General features: G+C 35.8%; 1 protein-coding gene across 1 annotated transcript in view; it reads right to left on the bottom strand.

Moving 5' to 3' along the window:
* jak2b (Janus kinase 2b) overlaps positions 1-15,090 on the bottom strand; it is an 84,982-nt gene extending 69,892 nt beyond the window's left edge. The window contains exon 1 of the mRNA XM_056458751.1: positions 14,436-15,090. The gene's annotated coding sequence lies outside the window, so the exon portion shown is untranslated. The remainder of the gene's footprint in view (positions 1-14,435) is intronic.
* Between the last annotated feature and the right edge of the window lie 7,410 nt (positions 15,091-22,500).

The following is a 22,500-nucleotide window of genomic DNA, read 5'->3' as shown; positions in this document are numbered from 1 at the left end:
AATTAAATTAAATAAATAAATAAAAAGTAAACAAAAAAACCTTACACATACCTTGGGAATGGTTTTACAAAAAAATTTAGCAGTTTCAAAACCATGTAACCATTAGCATTCAACCATTAACCATTCAAAACCATTAGCGTTCCATGTACCTTTAGGATTTATTGCGCTTGAATGGAAAATTGTTATGGATGCGCCTTGACCTGAATTTATATTCTGATGCTTCTTAAGGAGGATTAATTCAAAATATATCCTGTTGTCAAAGCCACATTTGTATCTGACAATGGCACCATTAAAAAATGAAATGTGCGAATGTTTTTTTTTCCTTTGAAACAACATAAAATAACTAGCGATGGAGAAAAAACAACAACAGTTGTTTCCCTTGTCAGTACGCGTCTATATTTCATGGACGATTTTTTATAAATGGCAGCTGTCTAACATCATTTTCTCTCTAGCTGTATCAGAATTTCACATAGTCCATGTTGTTTATTATAATGTATTTATAATATAAAGCTATGTCTTGAAGTTTTTTGAATACGTGGCCTTGAGAATAACTTTTTTTTAATACTATAAAAGGTAGATTATAATACCATGTATTTTACGGTAATTTATGGTATTTCTAAATGGTATTTAAGTGTCACAATTATTTTTTAAACAATGTAAATCAAATCAAAGCAAAAACTGTGACCACAGAGTCATGATACAAACTTTGTTCGTCTTCAGACTATTTTGTGAACCATCCCACCCCAAAAAAGAACCCATTTTGACTGCATTTCATAAGTTTGATACGTTTGTTAAGAACATCAAAAGCAAAAGTATGAGCAGGAGTGCCATTATCATTCCAGAAATACCAATCAAATAACTTCTAATACAACACCTTGATTTTACACTTTCACTCTGGTTACAGGTATGACTCACAGAGAGGATAAGAGATCATATAAACTACTCTGCTGTATGAACCCAAACATATAATAGTCTCAGATGTAATTAAGATTGTAAATTCCAAACAACAGCTATATTTCCATCCATTTATGTGCAGTTTGGAACAAACAAGCAGGATAAACGTTTTATCCGGTAAATATGAATCTCAGGGTGTGCATCAAAAAAAAGTAATGTGATTTGATTTAAACAGATCATGTGAGAACAATTATAGGTACAATGAAATGGCATTAAGGTTGACAAACAACTAGGTATGGGCCGGTATAAGATTCTGACGGTATGATAACCTTAGATAATATTCGTTTTAAATGTCTGGGTAAAAAACACATTTTTTCCCCTTTAAAAACATTTTTTTGCAAGATTTAAAATTGTATTTATAATATTTTGGAGCAGTAAATCATTCAAATGAATCACTGATTTCTGCTGTCTTCATTAGTTTAAAAAACACAGATTTCTTAAAAAACAAAAAAAAAACAAAAATGTAAATAAAAAAATCTTACACATACCTTAGGAACGGTATTACAGAAAGTTTTGTCGGTTTTAAAACCTTGACTTTTCCAAACCGCGGTATACCTTGAAAACGGTTATCGTCCCATGCCAACAGACACCGTTAGAAAATATCTCAAATGTTGTTTGGTTCACTCCAAAATCCCTCAGCCAAAGTCTGTCATTAAAATGGTTCGGTATGTCGGCGCAAGTGGTGTAGTGGTTAGTGCAGACACATGCACTCCGGTGCTCAAGGTGACCCGAGTTTGATTCAGCCTCATGGTCCTACGCCGATCCTTCCTCTCTCTGCTCCCCATGCTTTCCTGTCAATAGTCTTTACTGTACTGTCAAATAAAGGTGAAAAACCCCTCAAAAAAAAAAACAAACAAACAAAAAAAATTGGTTCGGTATTAATACCTCTAGAACTTTATTAAGCGACTGAGCCCCCAAAGAGTGGTCTTGAGCCTCCAAAAGCCACAACAAGCCAGGAATTTGCAATAAAAGAAACAAGACCCACATTGGCCTCTCCTACCCCAGCAAAACTAGCTAGTGACTTGCATTTTGTGAATCACTGAAGACCATGGATTCAGCATGGTCTTTAATGTTCTACTGAATAAAAAAGTAACCTCATGAATGGCCTGAGAGTAAGATAATTATAAGCAAATTTTATTTCCTGTGTGAAATTTAAATAATATAATCAACCCTTGAAGGGATTGTTGACCCATAAATGAAAATTCTGTCATTAATTACTCACCCTCATATCATTACTTCGTTCATCTCTAAGCACTCAAATTATGATATGTTAGATGAAATCTGAAACTTTCTTTTGCACTGCTGATGTACAGCCCGGATGCCCATGTGTGACATCCTGTTTGAAATAAAGCGTGGGCACGCATTTCATCAGAAATAGCTCAATTTGTGTACTGAAGATGAACAAAGGTCTTTGGGGTTTGAAATAATCACGAGAATTTGCTGTCATACCATGTTTGCAGCATGTACCGTGTCCCGAGCTAGGTTACTAAAGGCTGGTTTATACTTCTGCGTCGAGTGATCGTCATAACCCTCCGCCCATGCCTTGTGCATATTTATACTTCTGCGTAGAGCCCTGCATTTGAGCCCGGGCCAATTTTCATGTCATAGCTAGCACACATATCGGGCTTCAGGCCTGCATTAGAAAAAAACTTTGATTGCTTGCTCTCCGGATGCGCCGGTGATGCCTTGACATTTCCAGCCACTTACAATAGAGAACATAAAGAGAAAAATTGCCAATGGCAGACCTGTGAAAAGCGCAAACTTATGGTCAACTTCTTAAACAGTGACAACTTTAAATGATGAGCCAACTGGTTATGCACAATGCACAAGTGTGAGTCCAGAAGGATTTTTTTGCAATTATGCACAAATCCAGCACCACCCCGCCTCATCATCCCTTATTCTTATTTCAATGTCTAGAAACACTCATGCTTGCTTCAACGGCTGCATTATTTAAGGACATTCGTTATGACATAATTTGTTTCTTTTTTTAATATTAATATAGTTTCTTTGAAATCTAAATATAATAAAAGCACATCAGCACCAAGGAAAAATCAGACACAAGGCGAAATCTTCAAAATTAAGATAATATTATAAAATTTGCAAATATACGACAATGGATTGTGGTAGTGAAGCGTTAACTAGATCCGTAATTTCAACTGACCGCAACAAATCACCTACCCGCACACTTAAGTAATGGATGAGCTCAAACAAAAATATAATTAGTTTATTTGTCTTGGAAAAATATATTTTTAAAACGAATTTCGTTTAGTTTGTCTCTTAGTTTTCATAAATATTTTTGTTTGTCAGTTATCTACTAGATAAAATAAAAGAACGAATAACATTTGAGGTGAAGTGCTTCAAAACAAGTCCGCTATATGCTTCAGCGCCAAAACACCAACTGGATTGTCAAATAAAATAATAATCTAGCCTAAATAAAATTCTAATTCAAATTATTTAACACCTTGAATGGTATCGATTCCATGCGATGAGGCTGCGCAGCTGGCGGATCTGAATTTTCCGATGAAAGAGACACGGGCTGAGGTGCTGATGAGACTGCGGTCTCCACCCAGTGCGGGGGATCAATATTTGTCTCATTAGTTTTAGGGCTTTTGGCAAATGTCTTAATTAAGTTTTAAAGTTTTAGCTGTTTTAAAGAGCGTTTACTCTCTTTGAACCTTGTTTTAAACAATAGCTATCTGAATTGCAAGATTTAGTGTGTGGAAAAACCGCCAAGAAAACTAAAGCCAGTAGATTTCTAATTTACAGTCAATGTATTGTAGTGTATACTGTTTAATAATCAATTTCATGTAATAAATAAATAAATACAAAAGTTGAATTAAATCGCGCCCTCTCATGGTAGGTACGCGCACTGCATACAGCCGTACGGCTGCAGGTGCCACTGGGTTAAATTGAATAAACTTACTGTGGACAACATACCGCTTGAATATCAATGTCATTTAAACTAAATCTTACATTTAAAAAAATAAAATAAAATAATAATAATAATAATACAAACGTTTCTTTAAATTATTCTGATCAAAAAAACGAAACGAAAAAACATCAACTTTATATTAAACACAAATCTGGCTTATTTTAATGGCTGTAACCGTATAAGCTGTTTTGACAGGAAAGAAACGGGCTTCGGGTCAGACTCGGGCCAAAATTTTTGATGAGCTGGAGGACAAGGGTCGGGCTACAGCCTGTGCGTCATGGGCCAGGGCTGGGCTAGGGCTTAGATTTAAGGCCCGTGCAGGGCTCTACTTCTGCGTGCCGTTTGTGTTGCTCTGCAATAACTCTTCCGAAACACTAGCTGACAGTAGGTTTTTATGTTCCTCTGTGTCAAGTTTCTTCACTGGTGTTTTGTGTTTTCTGAACGCTACAAGTAACTAAAACTCGCTCATTCTGAGGCGGGAACCTGCAGGCGTGCAACAACTTTAATGAGAAGGTAAACACAAAACAAAAGTTTCCACCTGGAGCTCCTTCACAGGACTTGACACTTGTAAACACTAGCTCCAATGGGTTCGCACGGCTCTCACTCCTGCTACCAAGCCGACCAATCACAGAGCTTGCGCTACGCGTCATTGCGGCGTGTAGTGCACATCAGCATCAGCCACGGCGAGGGGCATGCGACCATGCGAAGGCTGCTCTGGACCACACACGTGTGCTTGGCACAGAAGTATAAATCAGCCTTTATAGGGCTGCGTGATATTGGAAAAATCTGATATTGCGATATTTTATTTTTATGCAATAAATATTGCGATTCGAATATTTTCACAGGAGGTTTTGAATAGCACGATTTGACAACTTTTTGTGGAGTCTAACAGTATTCAGGTACAGTAATTGAATAATCAATGCAAAAACTGCTTTTCTGTCTCATTTCTAGTCGAAATATCTAAAAATATTGCTTTCAATTTGAGAAGAAATTAATCAAAATTAAGAGTTTTTCCTTAAAACAAGCTAAATTATCTACCAATAACGTAAGGAAAATAATCTTGAAATGTAGAACTTTGGACTAAAAAACAAGGCAAAAATTCTAATCAAGAAAAAAATGTTTTTGCATAAATTGTATAAATTCTGTGTAAATAATTAAAAGAAACAAATCTTTGTTACACCTCGAAACATCACTTTTTTTTTTTGAAATGCTTGAAAAAAAATGCTTGAACTGCTCAGTCACAGGCCTTAAAAACACTATTATAGGGTTGTCACAATACTAGAATTTTGGTACCAATCAGTACCTAAATTTAAATGCGCTCATTTCGCGCTAACATGTGAGCCATGTTAAGCACATACTTAAAACACAGCTGATCAGAATCAGAAAGAGCTTTATTGCCAGGTATGTTCACACATACTAGGAATTTGTTTTCGTGACAGAGCTTCTACAGTGCAACAGGATTACAGAGACAGGACAAAAAACAGATAATAAATATATTTAAAAAAAAAAATAGAAGTAAGTAGTGAGTGCAAATATACAGATTGACAAGTGTATGTACGTGTTTATTACTATATACAACGTTATATGTGCAGCTGTTATGTGCAAATTGGCATGTAAAGTGTGTTGTTAAATAAGTGTATATGTGTATAAAAGTGTATAGCAAGTAGTGATGTTGGTTTCGCAATTATTATCATCAAGTGTTCATGAGATGGATTGCCTGAGGGAAGAAACTGTTTCTGTGTCGGGCTGTTCTGGTGCGCAGTGCTCTGTAGTGTCGACCAGAAGGTAAAAGTTCAAAGAGGCAGTGTGCTGGGTGTGAGGGGTCCAGAGTGATTTTGGCAGCCCTTCTGCTCGCTCTGGATAAGTACAGTTCTTGGGGAGTAGGAAGGGTTGTACCAGTGATTCGCTCAGCAGTCCGAACTATTCGACGTAGTCTTTGGAGATCTTATTTAGTAGCTGAGCTGAACCAGACAGTTATTGATGTGCAGATGACTGATTCAATGATGGAGGTGTAGAACTGTTTCAGCAGCTCCTTTGGGAGGTTAAACTTCCTCAGCTGATGAAGAAAGTACAGCCTCTGTTGAGCGTTTTTGACAATGGAGTCAACGTGAGCGTCCCACTTCAGGTCCTGAGAGATGGTGGTGCCCAGGAACCTGAATGACTCCACTGCTGCCACAATGCTGTCCATGATGCTCAGTGGGGGGAGAGCAGGGGGGTTTCTCCTGAAGTCCACTATCATCTCCACTGTTTTGAGTGTGTTGAGCTCCAGGTTGTTGTGGCTACACTAGACAGCCAACTCCTTAACCTCCTGTCTGTAAGCAGACTCGTCACCGTCCTGAATGAGGCCGATAAGTGTGGTGTCGTCTGCAAACTTTAAGAGCTTCACAGAGGAGTCTTTTGATGTGCAGTCATTCGTGTACAGGGAAAAGAGCAGTGGGGAGAGGACACACCCCTGGGGGGCACCAGTGCTGATTGTGCGGATGCTAGATGATTGGCTATTGTGTTCATGTACTCAACAGAAATGACTGTGATTGAATGTGAAGGTCATCAGTTCACCAACCTTCACCACTGTTAGCAGGAAATGGACATTTTTAAAATTCTAGTGCCGATTGGTACAGAATTCGATACATTTGACAACACTACTCTATTATTAGAGGTGTGAATTATTAGGAATTATTAGAGGTTCGGTTCAATTCAATATCTCGGTGGCTCACGGTCCATTGACGATGCTTTCTATACAAAGTTTTATATTTTCTTCACAGCACAGCAATTCTTGTTTTAAAATGTAAGACATATAGACTATAGACAAACAGTCAGATATATAAACTGTATCTTTAAAAACTAAAGTACATGCACAGAACAACACGAGCATTTATAGCAAATAAATGTAAATATCCTGCTCGCTTTCTGAGCCTTGTCTAGCGAGTTCTTTCTTACACCCCTATGATTGGTCACGCGCTCAACAGAAAGAGCTGCGATTGGCTCTAACGCTGTTCACCGATGAGTGACACTGATAAACAGCAGCGGCAATAACAGCTGATCCGTAATAAACGCAGTGGAGAAAACTCGCTCTACAGACATTCGCTCGTGTCTGTATCCAGAAGTATCGTTGTGACAGCCGAGAGGACTCAAACATGTGTTCTGTAAGTCCTGGTCAACTATATTTCAGACTCAATATCGAATAATGCACATCATGACAGCGATCCTGGAATTTGATTTTGTGGTAGGTAACAGAACCGCGTAATATAACTGCACCTGCTGCAGCCAAGGTACGTCAGTAAAGTTCCTTGATTATTATGCCAGAATAATCGACCTAGAAAAAAGCTAATTTTGATTTTCCATCAGTCTTTGTACATGATGTAACTACAAAAGAGTCAAAGTTTAAATAGGAAAATTGAAACTCTTTTTTTGTAATTTTTGAGTGAGATGCTAATGGTCTAATCCAATACAATGCTTTATGCTAAGCTAAGCTAAAAGTGTCCACACCATCCCGGCAGATTGGCTGAATGGATTCATAAAAAGTCAAATTCAACTCGTCTGCTGTAGAGGACTTGTGCAACCAAAAAGTGAAGTGTCTCCTAAAAATCTAATTTAATAGTTAAAGTGTTTATAGGGTAGCAAGGAGTAGCACAATCGCCTCACTACAAGAAGGTTGTTGGTTCGAGCCTCGCCTGGGTCAGTTGCCTTGTGGAATTTGCATGTTCTCCCCGTGTTCGCGTGGGTTTCCCCCACAAGTCCAAAAACATGTGACATAGGTGAATTGGGAAAGCAAAATTGTTCGTAATGTATGAGTGTGAATGAGAGTTTATGGGTGTTTCCCAGTAATGGGTTGCGCCTGGAAGGGCATCCGCATATGCTGGATAAGTTGGCGGTTCATTCCACTGTGGCGACCCCAGATTAATAAAGTAACTAAGCCGAAAAGAAAATGAATGAATGAATGTAAAATGACAAATGTTTTAGCAAAAGGACCAATAATATATCTAAATATGTGAATAATCGCAGTACCATATGAAACAGCATACGAGGAACTGCAATATTACATTAAGACACTGGGGCTGTCATCCTTGCTGCTATGACAACACTTATTTAAAAAAAAACACACACACACAAAGGCCAAAAGAAGATTATGAAATTTCCTCCAAGAAGAAGAAATGTCATTCTTTCAACTAAACTGGCACTAAAGTTTTTTTACAGCGCAACACAACAAGGCCTTGACCAACTGATCATGGTTTTGAAAGATTCTGACCACCATCGCATACGGACGTTGACTTTAACATAAACTGCGCTCAATCAATCAATGCGTATGCCGGATTGTGCTATTGCACTGCACATGAACCTTGATTGTGTTTATTTATTATATTAACTGAGTCATATTGTTTGCACAGTCACAGGCATTCAGATTCCCCTCGTGCCCTTTCTATATTTAGGAATCCTCTGTGGGATGAAGGCACCGCAACAACACATTTGTACATGGAAGGTAGAAGAAAAATAAAAGGGCTTCATGATGTCAGTGAAACCAGGCATAGCGAATATTTCACTAACACTTGTCTTGACTGAAATAACAGTATTACTCAAAGCCTGACAGACAGTAATCATCTAAAATACCATACTTATGTATGCAGTGGAAAAAGAATGAATATTGTGTCTGACTCCATCATGAGCTTGGAGGACTGCATCCATACATCTCTGCAATGACTCAAATCACTTATTAATGAAGTCATCTGGAATGGCAAAGAAAGCGTTCTTGCAGGACTCCCAGAGTTCATCAAGATTCTTTGGATTCATCTTCAGTGCCTCCTCCATCTTACCCCAGACATGCTCAATAATGTTCATGTCTGGTGACTGGGCTGGCCAATTATGGAGCACCTTGAGCTTCTTTGCTTTTAGGAACTTTGATGTGGAGGCTGAAGTATGAGGAGAGCTATCCTGCTGAGGAATTTGCCCTCTCCTGTGGTTTGTAATGTAATGGCCAGTACAAACGTCTTGATACCTCAGGCTGTTGATGTTGCCATCCACTCTGCAGATCTCTCACACGCCCCCATCCTGAATGTAACCCCAAACCATGATTTTTCCTTCACCATACTTGACATTTCTGTGAGAATCTTGGGTTCATGCAGTTTCCAGTAAGTCTTCTGCAGTGTTTGTGATCATTGAGATGCAGTTCAACAGATGATTCATCCAAAAAAAAATCTACCTTCAGCCACTTTTCCAAATGATTAACTAGAAATCAAGTTATTATTTGTTGCTCTTACAACTGGGATCGACCACAAGACTTTTATCAGCTAGTGTATGCTGCAAAAAATGCTGGGTTCTACACAATTTCCTCAAGTTGTCCCAAAACAAATCAATTAAGTTAACTTAAATGTTTTTACAAATGTAAGTAGACTGAACATAAAACAATTAAGCTGTCCCTCTAAAAAAAGACTCAAGAATTGTGTTGATTCAGCTCATTTTACACAGTAGTTTAGATCATGTGTTATAAATGTTACAAACAAGTATCAATGGAGCTTGGCTTCAAATTATGCTCTCTGTGGTCTTTTCTCTATCTTCTGAACTTGATCAATATACAGACATCTCACGTACAAACAGCACAAGTCAATGGCCATGTCTGCAAGCGTAATCAGCAGACTTGTTGCTCCATCAAGCAATGACTTTGTAGGCATTTGCGCACGCAGACACCTTACAAAACTGATTGCAAATGGTACAAAACCAACTTCTCACTAGATATGACAAACTTTTTTTTGTTACTCAACTGATCTAAACCCCAAGATTTTGAAATATCATGAGAATTGAACCATACATCAACACTGCCATTAACAATTGATCAAATGAAGGTATCTCTGCAGACAGGATGTGAAGCGATATTTGGATTTGGACGTGCTGTTTCAGAGGAAGCTTTTTTTTCAGCTTTCTGGCACAGTGTTAGATCTTCAAATCAAACGAAAGCCTAAAAAACACTTGCACCTTCACAAAACTCAGGTTCAAACAACTTTAACTCTAGAAGTGCACAAAAAGATGTAGAGAACAGAAACTCCGTGAAGGAGCAAAGACGTTAAACATGATTATCTGCAGCAGAAAACAGAAGTGAGTGTTCTTGACTTCCTGCGGAGATTTTTTTTTTTTTTTATGAAACATTACCTTTTCTGCTAGCTAACCACACAACACGTGCTTTATTCCGACCATGACTGTTTATAACTTTTATGGTTTAGATGAAAAGGCTGATTTGAGCTGACGGAGGTTTAAAAGAGTTACTTTGAGAGTGCATGCATGTTTTTTCTTCACGTATACATATAGACCATTTTAATGTGGCCGTGCCGCTGGCCCATGAACACTTCCTGCTTGTTGTCAAACTATTTCATAACAGTAACAAGGGGCAATTCAATCATAACGTAATGTTAAAACAGCAGTCATAACATTATTTATCAATATGTGACGCTTTTTGGATTCTCTGAAGCTATAGAAATTAAAAATGTAAAATAGGAAATATGTTTTTGTTTACATCCCTCAAAATGGCCTATGAATGATTCTTAGGATAATCTAGTTAAAATGTTTAAATTAACAAGGGCTGCACGATTCTCAATTTTTTTTGTTTGCTTAAAATCAAGATCACGATTTTCTCACGATTCTGTAGATGTAAAGGTTAAAATTAGTAGGCTATTATTGTTATGTTAAAACAACAACAATAATAATATTTGGCCTATGTGTAGCTCTACTGTTGCTTAAAATGCTAAATTTGTACAGTCATTATGGTGAACTTAAACAGACTTTCAATGTGTCCTCTTTGTTAATTCACAGTAAAGTGATGACATCAGAATATAACTATTCATAATTATAAAGTTGAATTATCAAGTTTGAGACGTGTGCTTGTCATTTGTCATTGACAACATTATTAGACCTTTTGTTTTCACTGGTATAAGGAGACATTTGTCATTATCAGATTCCCTCATGCACTATATTCAACATTATAGGCTACAGTTGTTATACTGACCCAGTAAACATTTATTTTCATGCACAACACTGTGTTCGCTATGAAAGAAAAAACATATCAAATTCTTGTCGTAATCATAACTATGTAATCATAATTTCACTTCTGAGTGCGGCTCAAGGCTGCCGTCAGCTGCTATCCCTATCTTGACATTTATGCTACATAAAATCAAACATATTTTGTAATCTTAGGTAAAACATTATCGTATTTTAAAAATACATACATATATACACATGTGCATATAAAGATTTTCAATAAAGCAAACTTCATTCATTGTCAACAACCAAGGTCACAGTAATGTGGTCTTTTTTTTCGGTCATGTTTTACTACATTTTAGATTCAGACTTACTATATTTTAAAACGTTCAGCAAAATATCAAAATATTCAGCAAGACCTTGCAGATACACTATTCCTTTTTTATGCACTGGTCAATTTTGAGATATGGTTTTCTTTCAGATAAATGCAAACTTTGAAAGAAACATTTGACATTTTATGCAACAGTTCTACTTGTACCTGATTGCCTGAAACTTATTGAAAGCCATGCAATTTTCGACCATTATCACCACAGGAGGGATTTTTAGCATTGACCCACAGTCAACAGCAGCTTTAGGCCCTCAAAACAAGTCGGTCAGACGAAAAAGCTTCTTCACAATTCACAAATCTCACAATAAAACAATCCAAATCAACTCTAATAGTAAATAAAAGATGTAGAGAACAAAAATTCAGTAAAGAAGCAAAGATTAAACGTAAAAATGTAACCTTGCATACGGTTACATATTGTAATTAAGTGGGAAATTCTTTTTTTGTTAGCATTTACAGTGTCAATTGGTACTGAAGTCAGCACTTTCAACATTCCTAATTACTGTACTGTCATGACGGATAAAAATAAATAAAAATTCTCAAATGCTGAGTCAGCCTGTTCAAAAACAGATGAGTGAAAACATTTCTTACATATAACATATTTTAAGCCTCAGACTCAATCACTGGCAACTGAAATCGGACAGTTTGCTAAAACTACACATGGGGTGCCTCGGTGTAAAATGTGGTTGCATTTGTAAGTGATTTACAAGGTTTAACTTATGTTAGGTATGTAAACTTACATTTTTACAGACCTAAATTATCTACATCAAGATTTTACCTGGGGCATTGTCAATATACCATATTCTTCTTAATATTTCATTTCCAAAAAACATGATTTACTTGTGTAGACCACATTTTCTGATTTGGGAGTGATAGAAACTCTTAATATTTTAAAATAATACGATGGATTGATTGCATATTTATAAGTAATGTGATTAATCAAATGAGGAAAGTATGGTAAAACAGAATTTACCCTATTCAACTGTGGTGTCTTGCTTTATAAACTAAATAAAATTATATTACATTATAACATAATGAAATTATATTATTAGGCAGAAAGCCTGAATGAGTAAATATAAAACCAACTTTACCTCAGTAATGTGACTGAGGTAAAGTTGGTTTTATATTTGCACATTCATTCAGTGACAACTTGTGACACGTTCCCTATATGGTTTACCATTGTACTTTGACTATTCGGACTGAAATCACATTTAAGTATGACTTTAAAACAACATTAGCACTATTTAATTGATTGTAAACAATGTAGTTTGATAGACAATGACTGCTAATATAATTTCACTATTTAGATTTTGCAATATTTTTGTGAAATTATATTAATAAGGAGAAAGTCTGAATGTGTGGATATAAAACCAACTTTACCTCAGTAATGTGATTGAGGTAAAGTTGGTTTCATCTTCACACATTCGTTCAGTGACAACTTGTGACTTGCTCCCTATATTGTTTACCATGGTACTTTGAATATTCAGTGAGAAATCACATGCAAGTATGACTTTAAAACAACATTGGCACTGTTTAATCGACAGTAAACAATGTACTTTGATAGTCATTGGCTGCTAATTAGGCCTGGGCCGGTATAAGATTCTGATGGTATGATAACCTTGAATAAAAATATCACGGTTTCACAATATCACGGTATTGTGCTCTGCTCACTGCTCTAAAATACATTCTTTTTAAATATCTGGGTAAAAAACTAAAACTTTTTCCCCTTTGAAAACAATATATTTTATTTTTCGAAACATTTATAATATTTTGGAACAGTAAACATGAATCATTGACTTCTACTGTCTTCATTAGTTTCAAAAACAGATTTCTTTACAATTTAAAACAACATCTTTGGATATTTTTTCCCAAAAAAAAAAATGTACATTAAAAAAAAAAAAATCTTACACATACCTTAGGAACAGTACTACAAAAAAATGTTGGCAGTTTTAAAACCTTGACTTTTCCAAACCACGGTATACCTTGAAAACAGTTATCATCCCATGTCTACTGCTAATATGGTTTCACTATTTCGAATTAGCAATATTTTTGTACAATTTTATTATTAAGGTGAAAATCTGAATGTGTGAACATAAAACCAACTTTACCTCAGTAATGTTACGAAGGAAAAGCTGGTTTTATATTGACACATTTGTTCAGTGACAACTTATCACTTGCTCAGGTTTGCATGATACTTTGAATATTCGGTGAGAAATCACATGTAATGACTAAAACAACATTAGCACTATTTAATTGACTATAAACAATGTACTTTGACCAGAATTAGCAAATAACATTTTTGTAAAATGATATTATTAAGGGGAAAATCTGAATGTGTGAATATAAAACCAACTTTACGTTACCTCAGTAATGTGATTGAGGTAAAGGTTTTATATTCCCACATTCGTTCAGTGACAACTTGTGACTTGCTCCCTATATGGTTTATAAGTATGACTTTAAAACAACATTAGCACTATTTAATTGACTGTAAACAATGTACTTTAATAGTCATGATAGTCAATATGATTTCACCATTTAGATTTTGCTATACGTTTGTGAAATATATATATTAATAAGGGGAAAGTCTGAATGTGTGAATATAAAAACAACTTTACGTTACCTCAGTAATGTGATTGAGGTAAAGGTTTTATATTCCCACATTCGTTCAGTGACAACTTGTGACTTGCTCCCTATATGGTTTATAAGAATGACTTTAAAACAACATTAGCACTATTTAATTGACTGTAAACAATGTACTTTGATAGTCATGATAGTCAATATGATTTCACCATTTAGATTTTGCAATACGTTTGTGAAATATATATATATATATATATTAATAAGGGGAAAGTCTGAATGTGTGAAAATAAAACCAAACTTTACCTCAGTAATGTGAATTACGATAGAGGTGAAATGAGTGCGGCTGGCATTTCCTTCAGGTTTACAGAATCATGTAAAATGATCATGTAGAATTATGTACCCGGTTAATTTTTCAGCGATCAGAACAGATTTTTTTGTGTGCCAAACTGCACAGTTACATAAAAATTATGAATTATACATGACAGCACGAACTGAATCAAATCTACAACATAAGCGCATGACATGACACCGTGCAACAGGCATGGCATAGTAACTTATTCTGAATATAAAAAAAGAAATGACATTTGCATATGAAAACTAATTGCTAGAAAGACAAACACTTACTTGCTTGTTGGGGTTGCTGAGCTAGCGAGCGCTGCTAGCCAACACGCTCGATCATCGACGCACTTGAAACTTCAAATATCCGAGCCAAACAGTCATTCAATCCATATCTGAGGCTTTAACTCCGAATGTTTTGAGGCTCGGTTTCACTTACGAGAGGGTCGATCGTTTGTCCATCCTGTTAATTGTCGTAACATTTGACTTGCTAAGATGTTTGGGGTCAAGTTTACACCGACGGCTAACTGCGCGTTAGCAAGCGCTGCTGCTAGTTACTTGCTCTTTATTTACAAAACATGACCAAAAAAGCTTCGCAATCAGGCGTGCCGTGTTTACTCGAAACGACCACACAGTCGACGATATACGTCGTTAAATCAAGCCACCAGTTGGATATGCTATGGACGGGATCAGCATAGGAGTGACAGCTAGCGCGCCTGCTAACTCACCCGACGCGATAGCCAGGAGCAGGTCATGCTTTAACAAACCACATCTGCGTTTGTCTTTAAACGACGGTTGTTTTGTCTGCCCGTCTGAAAAGAGAGAAATGAAGAGCAGCTTTTATTTCCAAGCAGATTGTCTGTGTGTTCCTGTGGTCTCAGACGGAGGTAGCGCCCTATGGTTACTGCAGAGTTGACACGCCACGGTGGAGGTGTCTCAATTCCTGGAGTGCTGCCTACATAGACAGCGAGCATAGGTTGAGCTAATTAGCTTATACTCCCCATTAAAAACTAGTCTTTAGATTTAACTGTACTTTACGTTTGTTCACTCTTAATAATAAAGGTTTCAATATAGGCCTTTGCATACAGTCACATACACAATGTCTAGGTGACCCTGGACCACAAAACTTGATGAATGTCTTATGTCTGACAGGTTATAGCCAAAAGTACATTGTATAGGTTAAAATTGTTTATATCTCTTTCATGCCAAACAAATCATTGGCGTATTAATTAAACATCATGTTCTATGAAGATTTTCTGTAAATTTCCTATACTAAATACACTCACTGGCCACTTTAATAGATACAAAATACTAGTACCGGGTTGGACCCCCTTTTGACTTCAGAACTGCCTTAATCCTTAGTGGCATAGATTCAATAAGCTAATGGAAATATTCCTCAGAGGTTTTGGTCCAAATTCTGACCCTACCATCTGAATGTTGCAGCAGAAATCGAGACTCATCAGACCAGGCAACAATTTTACAATCTTCTATTGTCCAATTTCAGTGAGCCTGTGCGAATTGTAGCTTCAGTTTCCTGATCTTAACTGACAGGAGTGGCACCCGGTGTGGTCTTCTGCTGCTGTAGCCCATCCGCCTCAAGGTTGGACGTGTTGTGTGTTCACAGATTCTCTTCTGCAGACCTCGGTTGTAACGAGTGCTTATTTGAGTTACTGTTGCCTTTAATCAGCTGGAACCAGACTAGCCATTCTCCTCTGACCTCCGGCATCAACAAGACATTTGCACCCGCAGAACTTCCGCTCATTGGATATTTCTTTTTCGGACCATAAACCCTAGAGATGGTGGTGCGTAAAAAATCCCAGTAGATCAGCAGTTTCTGAAATACTCAGACCAGCCCGTCTGGCACCAACAACCATGCCACATTCAAAGTCCCTTAAATCACCTTTCTTCCCCATTTGCTCGGTTTGAACTGCAGCTGATCGTCTTGACCATGTCCAGTTGATGCATTCATTGATGTGATTTGCGTTAACGAGCAGTTGGACAGATGTACCTAATAAAGTGGCCGGCAAATGCATATCAAAACATAATTTTTGATTAGTGATGTGCATTACAACTTAGATTTTCTCAATATTTCAATTATTTTGTATTTTATTTTATTATTTTTTTTAACCCTCAGATTCCAGATTTTCAAATAAATTTATTTCAGTCATATATTGTAATATCCTAACCAATATGCAGACTTATTTATTCGGCTTTTAGTTGATGTATAAATCACAATTTCAAATATTTTTTTATGACTGGTTTGTGGTCCAGGGTCACATATATGTTTTTTATATATAAAATATTCTCTAATATACAGTGCTCAGCATTAATACGTAGACCCCTCACAGATCTCTCTTTTAAATTCATATTTTAAATAGGAAGCTATACAATATTATATTTGTGCATATACATTAGATTAGTCAGTACTGAAACCAAATCTGAAGCTTATCTAACAAAATAACTTATGATAACGGTCCAAAAACTAGTACACCCAAATTTATGTTATAGAAAAAATATTAAATACAAATTTAAAAAAGACCAAAAGTCAAGAGAAACAAAAAATAGAAAACTTTTGTTGAAAGTTTGTAGGTTGTAACATTTTTTTGGCAATATTTTGCTTGAATTTAATTGTATTATCTTTCAATTTCTAAATATGTTTTGGTGACTAAAATATTTAAATAAGTATATCTGTTTAATAAATCTGTTCTGTTTAAATGCACCAAAATACATGCGTATATTCACTGAGAAATGGATAAAAATATTCATTTTTAAAATGGGGTGTACTCAATTATGTATGTATTATGTATTATGTATTAGCACAGTATGTATTAGAAAATATACTACAAATTGGTTCAAAAAACATTTACAAGCATATGTTTTATATACACTATTGGGTAAAGTTATTTAAAGTAATATATTACAATATTGAGTCACTTTTTAAAATAATTAAATATGCTAAATGTTACTTACAGTATTTGCTTTTTAAGGAAAGTGATGTGAAAGTATGTATTATGTTGTTGTTGCGTTTTTAATAGATTAAGATAGGAGTAAGATTGTAATTAAAAGTAACTTTACTCAACTTAAACAGAAAAGAAAAAAGTGTGTGTTTTAAAATATAAATACAGAATAGAAATTAGATTCTAATATATATTTTTAATAATCATGCAGATTAGAATGTGTTTTAATAAGGAATTTTAATAGGGGTGAAACGGACTAGTCATTTAGTGTGAAGGACATTTAACTGATCTCCAGAACATTTTCCACTAAAGGATTCTTCATCGATGCCAATAAAGAGCCTTTATTCTTAAGAGAGAGTAACTGTAGTGACCCTTTGCTATATAACCTTCATCAGATTGCAATCAATGATTGACTTCAGACCCTCCCAGCACTGATCCTTTATAGATTACTCTGGCATTTTGTATTTGGGCATTTGGAAATGTTTTGTTGGCTGAGTGACTTAGTTAAATAATAGCAAGGAAGTGAAAGTAAGGATGGTGGACTTGACCTTCAAATCGACGCTCTCTGTTTGACCTCTCGGTTTGGTTTTAGGTGAAAGCAAAGTGTGTTTGCTATACACACGCTTCACTGCATATTCAAACTAATGCTGCGCTTCTAGGTCCTTTATTTGTCCTTTTTTCAATTCGTCAAAATGTCAGAATCCATACCCAAACACCAAACAATCTGATGAATACATCAACAGTAGGGGTGTGATGAGATGCCTACTCCACGAGACGAGGTGAGACACAAGATTGGGTTCATGAGAATGAGACAAGATAAGATGTTTATACCATTAAGTGGAAAATAGTCTTTTATTCAAATAAACAAAACAAAAAAATCACAAAATACAAAACTATTTAGGTGCTTTTTAAAATCAGCTATGTAATGAATGGTATTTTACTTCTATTTTTATTAATTCTATGCAGTAATGAGCATGTAAACACTGCAAAATATTTGCTAATATGAACATAAAATAGATTTGTATTCAACTGGGAAAAAAATCACAAACTGCAACTGCGAAAGGACATGCAAACACTGCAAAACTTTTAGCGATAAACTCTACTGACTGGCTTCACATGAGAAATCGAACCTTTTCCCAAATTGAACTTAAAAAAAATCATGTCATTTTTGGTATTTCATTTTAATTTTTTCAGCAGTTTCTCTTTCATTCAGCAAGATTTCATTCATGTCTCACTGACTCGCTCTGAGCTACTGGATGTGAGTATGAAGGAAGGACTGATAGGAGAAAGTTGTTTTAATGTAAGTTAATACCGCTCGCCGGATGAAAAGAACTCTGAGGCCAGCCTAGGTTGTGTGCAAAGCACTTGATTTGCAGTTCAAATCCAATCCTGCCTCCAATCTTCAGTGCTAATTTCCCCTTATGCTTCATTATAACATCGCAACTCACGAGGCAACTTTTCACCTCGACGAGAAATCTCATCGTGATTTAATCTCACGTCATACGAGATCTCGTCACATCCCTAATCAACAGCATATTCTGACCTGTTTTAACTAATGATGAATGGGAACTTTACACAATTTTATACAAACAAAAGCTAACGTAGGAAATTTTAAATATTGTAAGGATTGTTGTAATGGTTTACAAATTAGTGTTGCGTTTTTTTGTTTTTTTTCAGAAAACATATTTCTAAAGGTACTGTTGACTTTGACGATTTTTACCGGATGTTGAAAGCAACTAAGGAAATCCATATGCAAAGAAAACAAATCTAATTAGTTTACTAATGAAGTTATGTGTAATAAAATGAAATGACACAGGGGGAAAAGTATTTAACACATGAAGAAAGGAAGGTGTAGAAAGGCATGGAAAGCCCAGACAGCAGCTGAAATCTCTCAGTAGTTCTTCAGCAACCCTCTGCTCTTTGTCATTGTAAATTAATATTAACTGCTTCAGTCGAACATCTACATTAGCAGGATGATGAAACCAGGGCGGACATTCCAGCAAGACAATAATCCAAAACACAGACAAGGAAACTCTCAAATGCTTTCGGAGAAAGAAAATCAAGCTGTAGAATGGCCCAGCCAATCACCTGACTTCAATCTAATAGAAAATACAAAATAACGATCAGATTTGATAGAGGAGACCCACAGAACCATCAAGATTTTTACACTCTGTTGAAGTCTGTAAAAAAACTCACACCTGAGCAAAGCATGTGACTTCATTCTCCAAATAAGAGGCGTCTTTAAGCTGCCATCACCAAAAAAGCCTTTTATAAACAGAATTAAACACATTTCTGTAGTTTTGGACATTCTGTTCATCTTTAAAAAAATTGTTTGTATTATCTGGGTTTTTACCAAAATCTGGTTCAATTCCAAAACAAACAAATGACCCAATACTGTAGTTTTCTAAAACTATGGGATATATCCTACTACAATTCATCACAGTTTATTGTAATAATACTAAATCTTTACTTAACTGGCGCTTCATTCCGCTGTGGGGACTAAGCCGAAGGAAAATATATGAGTGAATGAACTTACTTAACTATACTTAATAATACTACAGTATGCTGTAGCATTAATGAACAAACACTGTAAAAAATGCCCACACAATTCATTCATGTTGCCTCAACACAAATCAAAAATACTATGTTAATTGGTTTGACAAATTTAAGTGGATTGAATATGAAACAATTAAGTTGTCCTCGAAAAATATCCCAAGAATTGTGTTATATCAGTTAAATCAGTAGTTAAAAAAGCAGAAATGTGTCTATATAAATATATAGATGTAAAAATGTTAGGTTTCACACAATCGATTTGTGTTGTAACAACATGAAGAAATTAAGTTAACTTATTCATTTTTTCAAATTTAAGTTGGATTGAACATAAAACATTAAAGTTGTCCCCAAAAACCTTAAGAATTGTGTTGTTTCAGCTCATTTTAAATAAGTAGTTTGAACAAACAGCAAACATCATCTTTTGAGTGAAGTATTGTAAGTACTTCACACAGTATAATACACTTTACTATAATTCAGAAGTAGGCCTATTAGAGTACTATTTACCATTCATTACTGTAATATTATTTTCATGTGGGTGTTAACTGACTTTAACACATTGTAAAGTGTGACAAACAATACAACTGATCCTCAAAACTCATTCATTCATAAATTTACCTTCGATTTAGTCCCTTTATTCATCAGGGGTTGCCACAGCAGAATGAACCGCCAACTTATCCAGCATATGTTTTACGCAGCAGATGCACTTCCAACTGCAACCCATCACTGGGAAACATCCAAACACACTCATACACTACGGACAATTTATACATACCAATTGACCTATACCACATGTTTTTGGACTTGTGGACACTGAAACGCCAACTGACCCAACCGGCACTCAAACTAGCGACCTTCTTGCTGTGAGGCGACAATGCCAACCACTGAGCCACCGTACTTGTAAGTGAAAATGACAACTGCATAAAACACGCAGCTCGAAGAGTTCATTTTTCAGTCACTAGAGGGAGACAGTTTCCTCTGTAACGCCCAATAAACGTATCAAGTCTTTGTTTATAGATATTATATTTAGATTTAATATATATATATATATATACATATATACGTCAGTTAGTACGTCTACATTTGTAAATAATGAATCATAACAAAACCGAATCTGCAGACGTGCCTGATATTCAAGTGCAATGAAGCTGTGTGTAAAAATGCGAGGAAAAAATAAACATTTACGTCAGTTAACATATGAGGTCCTCAAGAGAAATGTCTTGATTTATTTCTCCGACAGGACTGTATTATGTTGCGGTCTTCAGGGTTACTGTAGAGCAGCGTCTGACATCATGATCAGTGTTGCCTTTTCCTGGGGAAATCCGTCACAAACACGGCGGGAACAGGAAAACATTCACTCGGAGGAGGAGGAGGTGAGATTTCAGACTGAGGTGAAGTTGGTTAGCAATTTACAAGTTTGTTCAGCGACAACTTGTGACATGCTCCCCTATATTGTTTACTGTGGTACTTTTATGGTAACATCAGCACTATTTAATTGCCTGTGAACAATGTTGTACTTTGTTAGTCATTGGCTGATACTATGAATTCACTATTTAGATTTTGAAAGTCCCAATGTGTGAATAACCAGGTTTACGTCACTGACAACTTGTGACACGCTCCCTATATTGTTTACCGTGTTTATGTTACTTTGAATATTCGGTCTGAAATCACATGCAAGTATGACTTCAAAACAACATTAGCACTATTTATTTGACTGTGAACAATGTACTTTGATATGAACACACTGTTTAGAATGTAAAAGTCCCAATGTGTAAATATACAACCAGCTTTACCTCACTGACAGCTTGTGACATGCTATATTGTTTACCGTGGTACTTTTATGTTAACATTAGCACTATTTAATTGACTGTGAACAATGTTGTACTTTGATAGTCATTGCTGCGTATATGATTTCACTATTTAGAATTTGTGAAAACCAGCTTTACCTCACTGACAACTTGTGACATAGCCTACTCCCTATTGTTTACCATGGTAGTTTGAATATTCGGTCTGAAATCACATGTAAGTATGTCTTAAAAACAACATCAGCACTATTTAATAGACTGTGAACATTTTCAGTTTGAGGTAAAGTTGGTTGTATGTATATTTGCAGATTCCTTCACTGACAACTTGTGACTTGCTGCCTATATTGTTTACCATGGTAGGACTACTTTGAATATTCGGTCTGAAATCACATGCAAGTATGACTTCAAAACAACATTAGCTCTATATATTTGACTGTGAACAATGTACTTTGATATGAATACACTGTTTAGAATTTAAAAGTCCCAATGTGTAAATATACAACCAGCTTTACCTCACTGACAACTTGTGACATGCTCCCTATATTGTTTACCGTGGTACTTTTAACATTAGCACTATTTAATTGACTGTGAACAATGTTGTACTTTGATAGTCATTGCTGCGTATATGATTTCACTATTTAGAATTTGTGAAAACCAGCTTTACCTCACTGACAACTTGTGACATAGCCTACTCCCTAATGTTTACCATGGTAGTTTGAATATTCGGGCTGAAATCACATGTACTGTAAGTATGTCTTAAAAACAACATCAGCACTATTTAATCGACTGTGAACATTTTCAGTTTGAGGTAAAGTTGGTTGTATGTATATTTGCAGATTCCTTCACTGACAACTTGTGACTTGCTCCCTATATTGTTTACCATGGTAGGACTACTTTGAATATTCGGTCTGAAATCACATGCAAGTATGACTTCAAACCAACAGCACTATTTGTTTGACTGTGAACAATGTTGTACTTTGAGAGTCACTAGCTGCCAATATGATTTCTGAAATTATAGGTTATTATTAAGGAGAAATTATG

Source organism: Danio aesculapii, chromosome 5, assembly GCF_903798145.1.
Source record: "Danio aesculapii chromosome 5, fDanAes4.1, whole genome shotgun sequence".
Lineage (NCBI taxonomy): Eukaryota > Metazoa > Chordata > Actinopteri > Cypriniformes > Danionidae > Danio > Danio aesculapii.
Note: the sequence above shows the minus strand (reverse complement) of the source record. Positions and strands in the feature narration are given on the sequence as shown.